General features: G+C 39.0%; 1 protein-coding gene across 1 annotated transcript in view; it reads right to left on the bottom strand.

The window, feature by feature from the left end:
- si:ch211-269c21.2 (carbohydrate sulfotransferase 8) overlaps positions 1–11866 on the bottom strand; it is a 49261-nt gene extending 37395 nt beyond the window's left edge. Inside the window, exon 1 of the mRNA XM_066648941.1 lies at positions 11583–11866. The gene's annotated coding sequence lies outside the window, so the exon portion shown is untranslated. The remainder of the gene's footprint in view (positions 1–11582) is intronic.
- Positions 11867–12114: the final 248 nt, after the last annotated feature.

Below are 12114 nucleotides of genomic sequence, written 5' to 3' on the forward strand. Positions count from 1 at the left end.
AACATAGAACACATAATGATTAAATAAATAGAAAGATCAGCTTCGGGGAAAAGCAGAAAATTCAACAGAATTAGTGCTGGGCAATAAAATGATATCGATTTGTTTTGTGATAATTTTTTTTTAAATAACAAGCAAAAAGCTTGGTAACAGAGCTCAATAAAACTTCATTTCTATTCCCGGATATGAGTCAGCATGAACGTGGTTTGTAAACTTATCGTGATAACATTTTGGCCACATCGCCCAGCTCTAGCTTCTGAATATATTTTGTTGAATGTTTGTTTCCTGCTTTTCCCCGAAGCCGACCTCTTTCTTCGTAATGTGTGTGTTGACTGACTGGAAATTACTGAAGGTGTAGTTTGTGAGAGGGGAAAGTATAATAGATAGGCTGGCACTGAAGCAATTATAAACAGGCTGAGACAATAGTTTTTCTGGTCTTTTGTAAATGAGGGGAAGTATAACAAGATTACAACTAGGCTGAAATGCTAACAGAAACATAAAGGAAAATAGGGAAAACAATGAGTAAATTGGTGCAGCTAGTTAGTGCAACTGCTTACTGTGCTATTTTCTCATCCACTAATTATGGCTAATGAAAAAAGGGTTTTATATGTTTATACTTTCTGTTTCATATTTGCTTCTCCTTTGGTTTAATTAAATGATTGTGTTGAGATGATTATATTTTTAGCAATTTTTAATGCATCATTTGCCTTGCAAACACATTTCTAAAGATTGTTCCAAGACAAAAGTAAATCTGTAATTTTATTTTCATCAGCCTCTTAATCATGATCTCATTTTACTCTTAAATTTTCATACTACCTATCATATGTTTTCTGTAGCCATCCAAAACAGCATTCATCAGATGGGCGACAATAGCCCCTTCATCTTGCCAAAATTGCCAGCTTCATGTGTGCAGTTGAATCTTTGCAGGCAATCATTGGAGAGGCGATGAGGTTAGCTTTCTTTAACAACAGCTCTGAGAAAAAAATACCCAGTGCACCTGCTCCACCCGCATCTACACCTCCATCCCTTTATCTGGGCTTGATTGCTTTCCCCTGGACTCAACCACTTCCCTCATTACCTGCGGCCTGACAGCATCACTGATCCCTGACCTGTGAGATAGAGGGATTTAAAAGTGTCTGGAGCAGCAGACAGAAAGCTGTGGCTGCAATCTAGAATCTGTTGCTCTCAGGGGAAGTGGTAGGTCACTGTCTAATGAGGCTGTGGATGGTAGAAATGGAGCTAGAGACAGAGGTCCCTTTCATGTCACAACCTTGGGTATGCGACACACAAGGGACTGTACTTCAGTCCCAGCTGCTAGTCATGTTCTATCATGGGTTTTATGTCTTTGGAATCACAATTATTGCCAGTAATAACAAAAGGATGGTGTCATTTGATGTAATTAGTTCTCATAGTTCATTGGAACGAACAGAGACATTGTGTTAGACAGCAGACTGGAAGAAAAGATATGATGAATATGTACTGATGTGAATATAGTGTTGGTTTACCACCTCTTAAATAAGAACTGGATTCAGGGGGCGCCTGACTGGCTCTGGCTATAGGATCCACTATAATGAAGACCAGTGGTCACTTGCATAAAACTTTTGCAAAAAAGTTTGCCTCAGGGTTCACTAGTGCAGTAGTGAAGCCATTGTCCAGAAAATCAGCCATTTTCCCCACCATGTTTTTAAAGTGTTCTCTAAGAATTAATTTTTTTGACAGCTTGCTACAGACACCTGTCCATACACTCTGTGAAAACTGTGCTTTATTTGGAAGGAGAAATTAAATTAGGCAGTCCAAACGTATTAACCCTAATAACATTGCACAAATGACATTCCAAAAAAACTAAGAAAGTTATTTCTGAATCAAAATAAACAGGAAACTGTTCATTCATTCATTCATTGTCTGTAACCGCTTATCCAGTTCAGGGTCGCGGTGGGTCTGGAGGCTACCCAGATTCATTGGGCGCAAGGCCAGGACACTGTTGTACTACACATACATGTTAAACCTTATTGCTGAACCCTCTCAATGTTGACAGGCTTGACAAACACTCTAAAACATTTAGCAAACCTTTATCTTTCAGAAACAGTGCTTATTTCTTTTCTGTAAATGAACAGAGTTTAGGGCTTAGGGCTTATTTTCTTTGTGTGTACATATAAGAAAGTACACTTACAGCGCATTAGCAAAATAATTTGAGGATAGTAATAGTCTTCCAACCCCCACTCTATGAAATAAAACAACCCAGTCTATTTGAAATAAAACAAGTTATACTGATTTGGTCTTGTGTCACACATAGATAGTAGATACTTGAGAGGTGTTCCGCCTCCACGCTCTGCAATCACAGCATTGGACCCACCCGAGTCTGTCCACTCACAACACTGAACCTATTTTTAATGTGTAAGTGCAAAGACAAGGTTAAATGGAGCAAACATACACAATGAGCATGCAGAAATATTTGTCAGAACTATTGTGAAAATGAGAAAGGAGTAGAAATAGAACAAAGACATTTTCTCGTCAGACTTTGTGAAGAGGTCTATATAGACAAGAAAAGAAAAGTGCTGAGTTGTTTGACCAAAGCCTGTCACAGACATTTTATTAACAGACCAGGGATCTGTGTTAACTTGTGGAAAAAGAGGTGTAATATGTCGCCTTCAAAGGGATGACAGTCTGAGTTTCAGGTGAATTAAATACGTCAACTGATCCGCATTCTTGTCCACATCGCTTGAATGTCCAACACTCTGAATATTAGGGTCTTAGCCATTGTCCAAAAATGAACTGAATATATACAGATTCACTACAAAAAAACTAATCTAAACACTGCATTTCCTAGTCAAACTGACTGGTCTCAGGGTTAATGGTATATGAACGGAAAATTAATCAAAATGTGTCTATTTTGTTGTAGAATGTAATCAAATAATCACCTGGAACATATTCAAAGTGAAGCCCATAATAATGATAATAAGAAAATAACAGTGTCTTATGGCCTGTCCCTGCCACACCTAATTATGTTGCTCACAGAATTATTTAGTGCTAATCTGAATAACAATCTTAAATGACGTCACAGGTTTGTATGCTGCAGATTTGCTTAATTGCTACACAAGTTAAATTCAGTTTACCTTATTTAATCGGACAGATACCTTCTAGAAGCCTCATACATTTGGTGTGTTCACTGGCAATTATTGTACATGGGGTTATCAGAAGTGGCCACATCAAACTCCTAGTGTGGCTCCTACTCTAAACACATTTAGATGGTTAAAACCATTTATAAGGATCTGTATTCTTTTAAATGAGCAAACAGCATTGTGGAGTTCACTCACGATCAAAGTTAGATGAAGTCTGAGCCCTTAATCAAAACTGACAATTTGTCCTTTCTATTAAACCAGTGAATTATACTGCTTCTCATACTAACATTCATTAGTGTGACAGACAGAGGAAAACATGTCTTTTCACTCAGAGCGTCTTATTCTCTCTTTCAGTATTTCATCACTCCTTTTCATTACTGTCCTACATTTTTTAATTCACCTTGAGAAGATAAGTGTTGTGTTGATTTACTGAAATTTGAGGCAATTCAATCTTTACTCCCTGGTGGAACTGATCTTCTCGGAATATAACATTACCAAACTAATCTCCTCTTTCAACAATGGATTGTGTGAAATCCGAAAGACGTCTTTCAAGCCTCAGAACCTGGATTACGGTTTATATCAGGGATATCTTTCCTATTTAAATATTTGTTGAAATATAACCCTATCACACAATGAGAAAAATGTTTTGCTTATTTTCATTGATTATACAGAACCAGATTTTTACATGTTACTTTTTAACTGAATGAACATTTTGTGATCATTTGAAGAATAAAATTTGATAGGATTATATTTCATGATAAACTTGAAAGGCATAGATTTAATCTGCATCATTGACCTAAAACCATTTTCTCATTCTTGTGAACTATTGCATAAAATTTGAAAAACTGTAATATTCTTGATCACATTCATCTGAGCAAATAATTTCCTCCAGTCTAGTCTGGATCCAGATATTTGCGTTGTTGCCAGATATCAGTAATGATGTTTGTAATGTGTATTCCTGAAATGTGAGAGAAACCATTGTCACAACTATGATCATATAAGAGTAATATAAGAGTAGTTTTGGCAATACATTTTTTCAAAAAATTAAATTGCATTTCATTGATTTGCTCATATTGAATACGATATGACATGGAAGTTCAGAGAATGACCCTTGCGTGACCCATGCTCTTCTCTGCTATGCTCTACTGAGCCTTAACATACAGACTGTCATAAAATGCTCAAACAGTGGAACTGAAATAATGTTTTTTTTCCCAAAAGGACAGAGAGATATATTGATTCAAGAACCTGTGACATTGTGATATTTACCATGTGGAATAAGAATTTTTCTTATCCTAACTGCCCTGCATTTTGGAAGTAATATATCTAAAGCACAACCAATCTCAGAACACAAAGTATATTTTAAAAAGTGCTGCTGGCCTTGAAATAACATAATGAGATGCTGTTTATAATTCTGAGAAATATTCATTTCATCAAAGGTGAAATATTTTTACTGAAAGCCAAAGAAGCACCAGTGATATTTAGTAGCAAGGGTGTGCACAGTGTAGCATTCAGCAAAACAACAAATCTTATCTACATGGAATAAGATGAAATGGAAAACAATCAAAGTATGATCAGAGAAATATTCCTCCATCCATTTCCATGTTAATATTTAAAATCCATTTTCATCTGTCAGTTCTGTGACTCCATCTGAGTTCTCTACATCCCAAGCCATAAGATTATTCTAATAGGTTCATCCCCTCATGTTATAGTCTGGATAGTTGGTTACATACTGCATACTACTTTTTCCAGTTTCTATTAAATTCCTGCTAAATCAAAATATTGTAAACACTTTAATTATCCCAGTACAATCAATGAACACCACACAAAATATGACTCATGGTAGGGGTGGGCAGTATGATGGTATTTTGGTATACCACAGTATTTAAATATGGTGACGTTATTGTAAAATGGTGACGGTTTATTAACCATGTGACATGACGCAACCCAGAAAATCTGTACTGTAAGGAGGGGTAAGCAGTTGGAGCTCACTGAGGAAATTACAGTCTTAATGTCTCAAAACAACCATTTTTCCGAAAAGTCACACTGCATTCCATCCGAGAATGGAAAATGGATGAGAATAAACTCGCAGCTATAACTATGGATAATGGAGCTAACATTGTAGCCTCAGTCAAGCTTCTGCACCGGCTGTGGTTAAACTGTTTTGGTCGTAATCTCAACCTTGCAGTGGACTGCAAGATCAAAGGCAAAAAACAGGTCAAACTTGGAGTTTGCCTGCGCCACCACCCAACCCCCCAACCCCCCTACCCCCACGCCCCCAGGTATAACCGTACACCGCTGTATAACCTGAAGACAGTATGACAGTATGAAAGTTAAATACCGCCCAACCCTAACTCCTGGAATCTGTTTTGTTAGTTTTTATTTTTTATTTTTTTGATTATACATATTTTTTTCCAATATAATCAGTGAACACTGCACTAACTAAATGCATTGTTCTTATGATCAAGTCAAAATTTCTCATATAAAAGTATGGTATTAGAATTAGAATAATTTTATTGGCCACTGTGCTTGCACACAGAGGAATTTGTCCTCCACATTAAGCACAATCCGTGCGGCTCTGCCAGCTCTGGGGATCAAACCAACCCAGTTACAAGCCCAGTTCCCTAACCACCAGGCCACAGCGGCCCCCAAAGTGAAGTAATATGGATTAATACTAGCAATTATTGGATAGTGTCCAAAAGTTAAGTGTTCTTAACCTTTTCCAATGTGCAACCTTTTTACCAACCAACCAACAAATAACCAGCACGCTTGGTAAGATATCTGCAAGGGAGAGCTGATAAAATCAGCTATTGTAGGTCAGCAGCAAAGCCCACCCCTGCTTGATTATTGTCGCCGCTCCATCAATATTTAAATACTTACAAGAAACAGCAATAACAAAAGCACAGGGCTTTTATTTTGGAGTGTGGAATACAGGAAGTGGAAAATTATCACTGCTTCTATCTCTACACATCTGACAAGTAAGTGAGAGAGAGAGAGAGAGAAATAGAGGAGAGGAAAGAAAGAAAGGTAGATTAAACTAGCTAACGTTAAGTTAGAGGGCTCTTTTTAAAAAAGAAATCATAGAAAATTAAGTGCTTTAAGCCAGGCTACAATCTGTGCAACTGAATTTATGAAAATAGTGTGTCACATTTATTGTGGAGTATATATGTTCATCTTCGTTTTTTGATTAAATTTTTTGCGCAGTGGTGTGTGGGGGGTTTAGGGTGCCTGCCACCGCTGCAAAAAAATTCTAGAGGAAATACTGCAACTGATAAATATCTGCTAAATATCTTCACATAAGGTACAGCAAATTTCAAATATGCAGCCAGTACAGAGTGATACTCACAAACAGATACACAAATCTGTGTTAATGGAATAAAGAGCACCTGAGGCAGCACTAACCACCAGCAGCATGTACACTCTATACTCACACCTTGATTCCTAGCTTTTTGCTGCTGTAGAAACATGTAAGCATTAGGTTTAATGAGGAATGACGACTGGTGTTTGGCTCTGTACAGAATAACTAATCATATGTGTTATGGCATCAAACAACACCTCAATCCACCACAGTTCTAGGAGGGCTGCTCCTGGGTTTGGATCTGTGAATTTTTTGTAGGACTACGCTTGTGTTCACCGAGTGACCATGACGAGGCCCCAAGGGGATTGCAACCCCCAGGTTAAGAACCCCTGCACTAGATTGTTTCTCACTGACCTTCTCCAAGCCCTGTGTGGTCAGACTTTACAATGTGCTGTCTAAAAGGTCCTGGGCCCTCTCTGTACGCTACACAGGGCTCAGAGTGTGATCAGAGCTGACAGAAGAGTCATCACTCTGCCCTGTTCCCTGTCCTCTGTGCATCTGAGCACGGGCTCATGTTGTGACAGGGAAAATTACATCAGTCACAGCACTGAAGCGCATACACACACATACACACACACACACACACCCCAATAAAACCACAGTAACCAGACCCTCATACTGGAAACTGATATATGTGATGAATTCACGTGCATGCACACATGCGACCACAAATTTGTTCACTCATAACTCACTACTCTGACACATCTATCTCTCTCTCTCTCTCTCTCTCTCTCTCTCTCTCTCTCTCTCTCTCTCTCTCTCTCTCTCTCTCTCTCTCTCTCTCTCTCTCTCTCTCTCTCTCTCTCTCTCTCTCTCTCTCTCTCACACACACACACACACACACACACACACACACACAACTAGTTTTAAGACAATGTCAGGACGTGGGATCAAATATATATGTAATAATAATAATAATAATACAGCCTATTTGTATTAAATATATGCAGTTTATCTCCCTCCAAATCCCTAATTAGAGCGTTTCTGATGAGCGGTAAATAATAACAATACTGCACCAGTAGAAAAACAAAGTTCTTGTGATCTCCCAAAAAGCTAAGAAAATTCTTTAATATGCACAAGTATTATTATGTTTTTGATGTTTGTAATAGTGTAACCACCTGATGTCTACACCTGAACCTAGTTAAACCTCAACAACAAACACATTCTGCTGGTCCTCTCGAGAAAAAAAATTAAGAAATAAACATAAAACAAAATAAGAACAAAACAGTAATGTTTTTCCTTCATCATGGGGACATCTGATCCTCTTAATGGGCCAAAAACAAATACACATTCACATTCTTAAACACAGAGCAGGCTTGGCACCATATGTTGACCTCCCTTACACATGAGGTGTGCTGGCTCCTGCGGGAAATCAATCACACACTAATACTGGCCTGTGCAGAGAAGCAAGCAGAGAGAGCCTTCCGAGCCAGATGTTAGGCCTGTGATGATCTTTAAACAACAGATCCAGAGGGGCTACGTCTGTCCCCATAACCCTAACCCCTCACAGTCCTTAGCTTGGCTCTGTACTCCAGCCCTGTGTCCAGCAGAGATGAGCATCCAGTGCTTTATTTAATGTCAAAGCCTTCATTCTCATAGGGCCTGACTAATAATACAGAGTGAGAACTTGTCTTGTTGCTTTCTCTCATGGCTGTCAAATTCTGTCCTTGACATTCATGGTCACATGAAATCACACAGGATCAGTCAGAAACACACAGATGGATATTGCTGGAGATCTGAAAGAGCATGTGCCAGGTATTCAGAACCTGTGTGTTTGTGTGTGTGTGTGTGAGAGAGAGAGAGTCCTATTATAAAGTAAAAAACAATACTATAAAGCAAGGTTGATTTCAGGAACATTTTGACCATTAACTCTGAGGAATTATTGCTGCATTTTGATCTACTGCCAGTGCCTACTGGATGACTGCCTTTCTCCTTTAAATTCTCATTTGCAAAATGCAGACTACGTTCACTGTCGGCTGTTACAAAGTAGGGGAACTCTGACTTGGGCTGTAGACTTAGGTGGATTTAGTTGATGAGGACTGAAGCAGGAAGTCCCTTGCAGAGTAAAAACTGAGCATGTATAGGAAGAGTATGAAGAGGTAGGGTAGTAGTTGGGTGTGAATTTTCATCATGAGGCGTTGAGGGAGAGGACAAGATTCATATGCATTTTATAATGGCGAGGAAGAGTTTGGGTGTGGTCCTTCTCCCAAAAATTAGTTAGTTCATAACTCCATATTCTGTTGCTGTACGTCGATGAGTAAAAAACACAAACACATGAATGAAATAACCTTTGATTTGTTTGTGTCCCAAACTACCATTCTGATGAAGCAAAACATATGAACAGGAGTCGACTTTCATTCTTACTCTCAGGGAACATACTCTCTGTTAGTTTGTGCTTACCACTTTGCTGCTAAACTCTACTTGTTTCATTTCACAATAATCACACTTACAATTGACCAGGGAAGCCTGACTTTAGGCTGATGATATTTAGTTTTGCATAACATTCTGTGTACATTTCCAAACATCACCTATAAAGTTGTGGTATGGGTCTGGGTTTAATAAAGTACAGTAAAAGTACACCCTGTGTACAGCAGCCTATAGCTGACTTCTTGGGTGATGGTGGTAATGGAAGTGGCTATTCTTCAAATATATTTTATAAGTATATATGTTTAGAAGTACAGATATAAAACAAGACTGAAAAGCCCAACCCTATTACATGCAGTCTGATTCCCAAACAGTAAAATTGGTGTCACTCCCTCTCTCTTGATGTGGTGGTGCTCCCTCTATCCCAGCTCCCATTATAATACTGGCCACCATGGGCTCTGTTAGATGTTAGCTGATATAACAGAATTTGCTGTGACAGTGTTGAGTTGTCTAACATGTTCATAACAGTTTCAAAACATGAGCTGGTTGGCTTCACCTGCTAGCTCATGTCAGCATTAACCCGGCCAACTAGAGGACATCTTATACGATTGTGGGTGTAAAGTGGCAATGACCAAATAGGGGAGAAAACAGGTTAAAAATACACACACACACTTGCCATTTCAAAACATTCACCAGGAATGACACAATAAACATTTCTATCATTTATTATGCTTATTTATCACTCTGCCGTTCTATTGTGCACTATATAGAGACACAGCAGGAACTAACAGCAACATGCCAACAGCAACTGGTTTGACATTAATGAATTAGGAGAGTGAGTATAAACAGGTGGCAGCACTGCTGCCCAGTGATTCAGTCTTAAGTAAAAAAAAATGACTCAAGCCAAATCTAGGGTTCAGTCAACTTCAATAAGGACTGCAACAGTGGTGGCTGTCCTTAAGCAGCTCTGCAAAACCCCCCTTGGACAGCAAACATCCATTAGCATAGAGTTAAAAAATGTATGAGAAATCCCACAAGTGTTGTTTCCTCCGAATTAAAGGAGGCCATTAGACACTGCAGCAGCAGACGCAGGATTCACCTTCAATTGAAATACCAAAATGGTAAATACCAGCTGGTGTAAGAGCTCTCACATGATGACAGAGCGCTAACCAGCCAAATAAACTAAGCCTCAGCGGGAGGGGGAACTGCTTCTCAGTCATTTATAATTCACTGGTTGCACTCTGAAAAACCGCCTTTAAGGAATACTTTGACATCCCAGATGAATAATTAAAAGGTGCCCTTTTCCTCATTAAAAGAGACAGACAGATAGCATTTCCATCGTCTGATAGGCCAGACATTGGTCTCTGAAGACTGCTGTGGCTTTTATAAATGGCATACTGTGAGTGATTCCTAATAACAAATCTATTGCGCTGCTCATCAGCCTTGCCTCGCATGTCGAAAGCTTTTTTCAGTGAATCATTTTTGTTGATCGTTTAAAGACAGATGGCTTGTACGGAGGCGTCCCTGTCAGACGAAGCTTTTTAGGACCTGTGTCTGTGTTGTCAAATGAACTTTTTTGGCTTTGCTTATTATTAGGAAATGGTATGAGTCGAAACAGAAGCATAAGAGGCACTTCCAGATAAACTGGATAAATACCTGCATGAGCAAATTCCCAGGAGGCATAATCATTTCACTCCATTTTTTTTATGGTAAAACAAGTAACCTGTATAACCAGTATATAGCCAAGGAACTGTTCATGCATCAATCGAATATGAGCTACTGCTTTCGTCTCAGAACAGAGCTCTGATCCACTGAGCTTTGTTCTTAGACTGCATCCATTTCCTGTGTAGAAAGTGGTAGGAGTACGGCAGCCCTATTTATAGCATGGTGAGAAATAATTCAAAGGAATCTGAGAGAAGATCTCTCAAATCACTGACAGGAGGAGGGACGACTGAAGAAATGTGCCTTTTGTCTGTACCCAGAAGACTCTGAAATAATGTTATGTAACGAAATGTTCCCATCTCTGAGCATATGAGCGATACGGTAAAGATCTGAACGTGGGACAGAACTCCAGTGTTTTTATGAAGAAAAAGATAAAAGGTCTGCCGTCCTCCCAGAACATCAAGCGTGTTAATACCCAGTGAAGTTGTATTTCATGATTCATAAGAATGAAAATAATTGCTTTAAAGTACAACAAACGGTTAAGGCATTGTTTTGTTTTCAGTATGAATTCATCAAAGCCATTAAATCTTCTCCACTATTTATCATTCAACCTTTAACTTCATTGAAACATGATCTCTGCTGCAACTCCCACGTCAAGTATAAATGTACTCACCACAGCTAAGCAACTGAACGTAAATTAAAGGCAACTAAATGTCCCTGCTGCTTCAGTAGCTATATACTAATACATGTCCAGTATGCCTATTTATTCAAACTTAAGAGCACTTCACATTTGTTCACTGAACTTGTTAACGTTACAGCAACGGCAGAAGTTGTAATCTAGTATTGGGTTTATATTTGCAGCAGTGGTTACAATGCTAATATAGGAAAGGCTAAAATAACCGCACTGAAGTAAATCAGTTTAACCCCAAAAGCTTTATTACACTGTTTTAAAAGCAATATATCGCTAATATCGCCTAGTTTGAAGTCCGGACAAAATTACATCGAGTATCAATCCAGTCAAAAACACAAGCAACCTCCCAAACATACAGTATATACATACAGAGTCGAGATAAACACACACTGACCTCAGTTGTCTTCATAAGGCTGAGAGGAAGTCGGTGCAGATACTTGTCTCCCACTTCAGCGAGTCGCCAAACGTGTTTTAGCAAGTGCAGTCAATACGAGTTCCAAACGCGAACATGGCTCAAAATAAACACATATCAACACGTCTGAACAGAAATAGGCTGAGACCACGACGTTCACCGCCTTCCATCACCAACTTCCCCGTCTGTCCACCGCCGAGCGCCGTGTGAACGTCCTCCAGCGTTTCCCTCCTCTCCTCTCTTCTCCTTAGAGCGGGGAGTTAAATTGAAACTAGCGGCAATCTGGCTCACCAGGGAATCGGTTCCTTCATTTCAACAACCGATTCACGAAGCCGATTGAATCGATTGTTCCGTATCATTTCTGGGCCAAGTCGAGACATTTAAAACCTTAAAACCTTAATTTGTTCCTAGGCTTATGGCACAGATCTTGGCTACTGTTTCAATGAAAAAAATAGTTAAAAATTAGGAAACTAAATAGGAAAATTAGTTTCAATGTGGAAATATTCAACCACTG

Source organism: Hoplias malabaricus, chromosome 17 (genome assembly GCF_029633855.1).
Source record: "Hoplias malabaricus isolate fHopMal1 chromosome 17, fHopMal1.hap1, whole genome shotgun sequence".
In the NCBI taxonomy this organism is placed as follows: domain Eukaryota; kingdom Metazoa; phylum Chordata; class Actinopteri; order Characiformes; family Erythrinidae; genus Hoplias; species Hoplias malabaricus.